The sequence below is a fragment of the Suncus etruscus genome, chromosome 4, assembly GCF_024139225.1.
Source record: "Suncus etruscus isolate mSunEtr1 chromosome 4, mSunEtr1.pri.cur, whole genome shotgun sequence".
Classification (NCBI taxonomy): domain Eukaryota; kingdom Metazoa; phylum Chordata; class Mammalia; order Eulipotyphla; family Soricidae; genus Suncus; species Suncus etruscus.
This window is the reverse complement of record NC_064851.1, coordinates 72674759-72680710: the sequence shown is the minus strand read 5'-3', so window position 1 is coordinate 72680710 and position 5952 is coordinate 72674759. Positions and strand designations below refer to the sequence as shown.

The 5952-nt window shown below is 34.6% G+C and overlaps 1 non-coding gene across 1 annotated transcript; it reads left to right on the top strand.

Moving 5' to 3' along the window:
* Positions 1–1656: 1656 nt before the first annotated feature.
* On the top strand, positions 1657–1788 carry LOC126007969 (small nucleolar RNA SNORA51). Its single transcript, XR_007495431.1, has one exon. It is a non-coding gene; the product is annotated as a small nucleolar RNA SNORA51 (small nucleolar RNA).
* Positions 1789–5952: the final 4164 nt, after the last annotated feature.

Here is a 5952-nt window from a genome sequence, read left to right as displayed (position 1 = left end):
ACTCACATCCCTGATGCCCAGAGAGTACTTGATAAGAGACATCCAAATAAATATACTCCAAGACATATTCTAATCAGAATGATGAAAACTATAGATAGATATAGAATACTGAGAGCAATATAAATTAAATACAAAGGAGTATTCTAAAGATTTATAGATTATTTGCCAAAGACAGCCCTGCAGGCCTGAAGGCACTGGATACATATAGTGAAAAAATCATGAAAATGAATAATTTTAGAATCATTCACCTATGCAGATTCTCACTCAGATTTTAAGGAATGATTGACAATTTCGCAGGTAAACAAGAGCTCAAGAAATTCCCAAACTCAAAACCAACTTTAAAAGTTTAACTGAAACAGGTACTTTAAGAAAAGAACTCTAGAAAGCCTGTCTAGAGTACAGGCCAGTATCGGGTGGAGAAGAGTGACACCTGGGATATTGGTGATGGGAATGTTGCACTAGTGAGGGAATATATTAAACTGAGAAGCTTCTGCACCTCAAAGGAAATAGTGCCCAGGATACAAGAGCCACCCACTGAGTGGGAGAAACTATTCACCCAATACCCATCAGATAAGGGGCTAATCTCCAAAATATACAAGGCACTGACAGAACTTTACAAGAAAAAAACATCTAATCCCATCAAAAAATGGGGAAAAGAAATGAACAGACACTTCGACAAAGAAGAAATACAAATGGCCAAAAGACACATAAAAAAATGCTCCACATCACTAATCATCAGGGAGATGCAAATCAAAAAAACGATGAGATACCACCTCACACCCCAGAGAATGGCACACATCACAAAGAACGAGAATAAACAGTGTTGGCGGGGATGTGGAGAGAAAGGAACTCTTATCCACTGCTGGTGGGAATGCCGTCTAGTTCAACCTTTATGGAAAGCGATATGGAGATTCCTCCAAAAACTGGAAATCAAGCTCCCATACGATCCACCTATACCACTCCTAGGAATATACCCTAGGAACATAAAAATACAATACAAAAACCCCTTCATTACACCTATATTCATTGCAGCACTATTTACCATAGCAAGACTCTGGAAACAACCCAGATGCCCTTCAACAGACGAATGGCTAAAGAAACTGTGGTACATATACACAATGGAATATTATGCAGCTGTCAGGAGAGATGAAGTTATGAAATTTTCCTATACATGGATGTACATGGAATCTATTATGCTGAGTGAAATAAGTCAGAGAGAGAGAGAAAAACGCAGAATGGTCTCACTCATCTATGGGTTTTAAGAAAAATAAAAGACATTCTTGCAATAATAATTTTCAGAGACAAAAGAGAAAAGAGCTGTAAGTTCCAGCTCACCCCAGGAAGCTCACCACAAATAGTGATGATCTTTGTTAGAGAAATAACTACATTTTGAACTGTCCTAATAATGAGAATGTATGAGGGAAATGGAGAGCCTGTTTAGAGTACAGGCGGGGGTAGGGTGGGGAGGAGGGAAACTTGGGACATTGGTGATGGGAATGTTGCACTGGTGATGGGGGGTGTTCTTTACATGACTGAAACCCAAACACAATCATGTATGTAATCAAGGTGTTTAAATAAAAAAAAAAAAGATTGGAAACTATTAGAAAGAGTCACAAAGAAAAAAAAAATCAAAAAAGAAAGAAAAAGAAAAGATAAGGCCTCCCAATGCTTACCACAGGCTGTGTTCTTTACAATGACAATATAAAAGAGGAGGTACAGTGAATGCACCCCATATACACCTCAGCCCAGACCCTTTGCCTGGTCTCTGTTGTGAATGGGGAGGGGTGGGGACAAAAAACAATGAAAAAAAAAGAAAGGAACTCAGCAAACAAACAAAATCTGCAAAAGTATGGCACAAAATTCTATTGACAATAGTCTTGCTCAATGCAATGATTAAGTGACAGAGTGGCAGAATGGATTATAAAAGTGAATGCAGCACTCTCCTACCTGTACAAGGAACACATTTCAATAACAAAGCAAACTCAGGATCAATGTCAAAGGTTGGAAGACAATCCTTCAAGCAAACAACTCCCTAACAAAGGCTGGGTTGGTATAATAATATCAGACTACATAGGTTTCAGGATCAAAATGCTTATAAAGGAGAACATCATTGCCTAATAGTTAAAGAATATGAACTTCAAAGGGAAAATCACATTTTTAAACATATGTAACCAATGAAGGCCATCAAAATATTTAATACAACTGCTAAGAGACTTGAAGTAAGACATCAGTAGAAATGAATTATAGTTGAAAAAGTTAACACCCCTCAGTCACCCCTCTAAGGAAAAAAATAAGGTTTTTTGGGAGGCACACCTGGTGGCGCTTAGAGTTATACCTGTCTTTGCCCTAAGAAATCACTCCTGGCAGGCTTGGGGGACCATATGGGTTTCTGGGAATTGAAACCAAGTGAGCCTGGTATATGGCAAATGCCCTATTCACTCTGCTATCACTCCACCTCTGGAAATACTTATTTTGGAAGAATATATAGAAGAGAGGGGTTTAAAAGGTATAAGTAAGGTTTTACCCCTCAAAGTCAAACAAAAATACTCTCCAATTCTCATGGGACATTCTTTAAGATAAACCACATGCTGGGCCACAGAATACATCTCTATAAGATCAAGAGGCTAGATATTATCTCAACTGTCTTCGGATATCATGATGCACTAGAAATAGAATTTATTACCAACCAAATATTAGAAATAACTTTAGCAACTGAAAATTAAATAGCTCACTATTTAACAGTCAGTGAAAAAGGAAGTCAGAAGGTTCTTGAAAACAAATAGTAATAAGGACATTAGCTCTTAGAATTTGTGGGATATAGTAAAAGCTGTATTTATGTTTATAGCAGTACAAACATTATCATGAAAAAATAAACAGGCTCAAAGAAATAGGTTGATTGCACAGCATAGTATGTTGGGAAGTGATCAACAAAATTAGCTGAAGAAGATGCATAGAACATAACAAATCTTAAAGCAGAAATAAATGAACTGGAAACATCCCCCCCCCCAAATCCAAAAGATCATTAAGTTGGTTCTTTGACAAATAAATAATATTGTAAACAATTAGCAAGTCTCACTAAAGAGAGATAACCCTAATAAACTGAATCAAAAATAAAAGCAGATAGAACAACAGACAGTAAAAAAATTTCAAGGAATAATCAAAGATTACTTTGAAAGTTAAAGCCAAAAAAAAGAGAACCCAGAAGAAATAAATTCTTTTTTTTCAATAAAAGTATTTTATTTTTTTAAGATATAAAATCTTTATTTAAGTACTATGAGTACAAGCATGATTGTAGATGGGTTTCTCCTAGAATTTCCAAGCATGAATCAAGATAATCTGAAATACCAGAGCAGATATTTCTGTATAAAAATTGAAATGTAAAACAAAAGTCTTTTCAAAGCAAAAGTCTAGGTCCAGATGTATTTACTAGTGATTTCTTTTAAAACTTTAAGTAGGAACTCTTGACTATACATATCATGGTCTTTTATAAAATTGTTGAAACAGAAACACTCTCAAACAATTTCTATGAAGCTAACATCAACCTCATACCAAAAGCAGACATAGGTACCAGACAAAGAGAATTATAGGTTGTTGCTGCAGGTGGCTTCTGTCCTACAGTGCTAGCGGGATTTCAATGAATCTACTTCAGGGAGAGTGGGTTGCATGGGTAGCAATATATGAAATATGAAACAATGAAACCACACACAAGTATGTGGAGTTAACAATATTCTGGCAGGAGCTCAAAAAGTTTAATCTTTAAGCAGGGGGTTTTATAAGGGTTTAAGCCAATCATAGGTATAGAAAAAATATTTACAATCACAAAGGAAAGTCTAACAGTAAACAATACTTAAGCTATGGGTGTGAGCTGTAAGAATTCTGAGTTACAAAGAAGTCACAACTTGGGGCAGCTTTTGTTGTGTTTCTCTTCCTTTCCCCTTTTCTTCTCCCAACTTAATATTTATAACCTCTAGAAGAACTGTGCCCATTTTGTGCTTACTTGTTTTTTTACCCCATTTCATTTTTTTCATTTTTTTAAACAGAACCACATAAGTTGAACCATCTTTTTCCATCTCTCAAATCGAGGGGGAAATAATGGAAGGTACCAAGACCAAATAGTTGTATGATCACTAAGTAGTAATAAAAATGATCGTACTTAAACACCAAACCCAAAGCCAACAACAACAGAATAGATACCCAATCTACAACAAGCTAGACACAAAGAAAACCACTTATACTAGCAGCCTGGGGGTAAGGGATGGGGATAAGGGATGCATACTGGGAACTGAGAACGGGGATGGTGGGAATTCCCCTGATTCAATGTCAATATGTACCTAAAATATTACTGTGAAAGATATGTAATCCACTTTGGTCAAAATAAAAATTATTATTATAAAAAATAAAATATTTCAATAAAAAAAACAACTAACTTCAAATGCAAAACAAGGAATATTAAGAAGTAGAAAAGAAATTTAGGAACATGGTCCCCACAAGGTGAGCTCTATTGTTTTAGATGTCAAGAAAAAAGCCAATTTCCCAAAGGTGCAGTTCCCATTTTCTGAGAAAGGTCCAGATTCTGTATTCTGTCTATGCCCTTGATTACCAGACACTGAGGCAAGAACATATTTGAAAAAGAGAAAAAAATATTGTCTTTGATTTTAGTGCTAAATATTATCCAGAAAAAGGGGTTCTCAGTAATCTTTGGTGCTGGGATTTCTTAAAAGAATTTGATTGAGGCCATGTTTTTGCCTGAGATTTTATCAATGAGAGCTAGCCAAATAATGGCAGAAATTGTAATACCAAGCATGGATTTATCTCTTCAGGACTTCCTCAACTATTCATGCAGGAGAAGAAACGTTTATAGCAGGACTTTTGAGGAACTCTGTGGGGGTTATTTCAGATCTCCACACCAGGGAAATCTAGGTATATATCTGGTGTGCCTCCTGAGTTCTCCTTAAGTTTATGTATGTCATGGCAGGATGATATAATTTATTAACATATGTAGATACTCAACAAAATATTAGCAAATAAAATAATTTATTAGAAAGATCATACAATATGACCAACTTGTATTGATCATGTGGTTGCAAGGATAGTTTGACATACAAAAGTCACTCAAATAATACACCATTCAACAAAGAAAAATATGATCTTATCAATAGAAAAATAGAAATAGAGAAATCATTTCACAAGAGCCAGAACCCATTCATGGTAAAAATATCTCAACAAGATGCAAATTGAAGGAATTTTCCTCAATAAATTAAAGCTGTTTGACACAAGCCTACAATAAACATTATGCTAAATGAAGAAAAATAAAAACCTTTCCTCTTATTTCTGGCACAAAGGAAGGTTTCCCATTATTTCTTTTATTTTCTATGATAATGGATGTACTTTCCAACATAATTAGGCAAGAAAATATATCCAGGATATCCAGCTAGAAAATAAAAAAATCTAGATCTCACTGTATGTGAGTGAAATGATACTCTTTTTAGACAAATCCTAAAGACTATAAAAAAGCTTCTAGAAAAATAGATTTGTGTAGTAAAGTGACAATCTAAAAAATAATATAAAAAAGATCCATGACTTCCCTATTTCAATTAAGAAAAGAGAATAAAGATATATTTTTTAAAAGTCTAATCTACAATTGTTCCTCAGAAAATAAAATCCTTTTGAATTAAATTCACTAAGGAGGCAGACGATCTATACAAATAAAACTATAAAACACCACTTCAAGAAATAAAAGAGGGCAGAATAAAGTGGGAACACATTCTCATGAATTGGGAGCAGTAACATCTTTCAAATAACAATAATGCTGAAGCATTGTACAGATTTAATGCAATCCCTATAAGGATATCCATCCCATTTTTTAATGAAGTAGAATAAATACTCATAAAATACTCATAAATATTATTGAACAATAATTCTCACAAATAGCTAAAAACATCCTGTGACAAA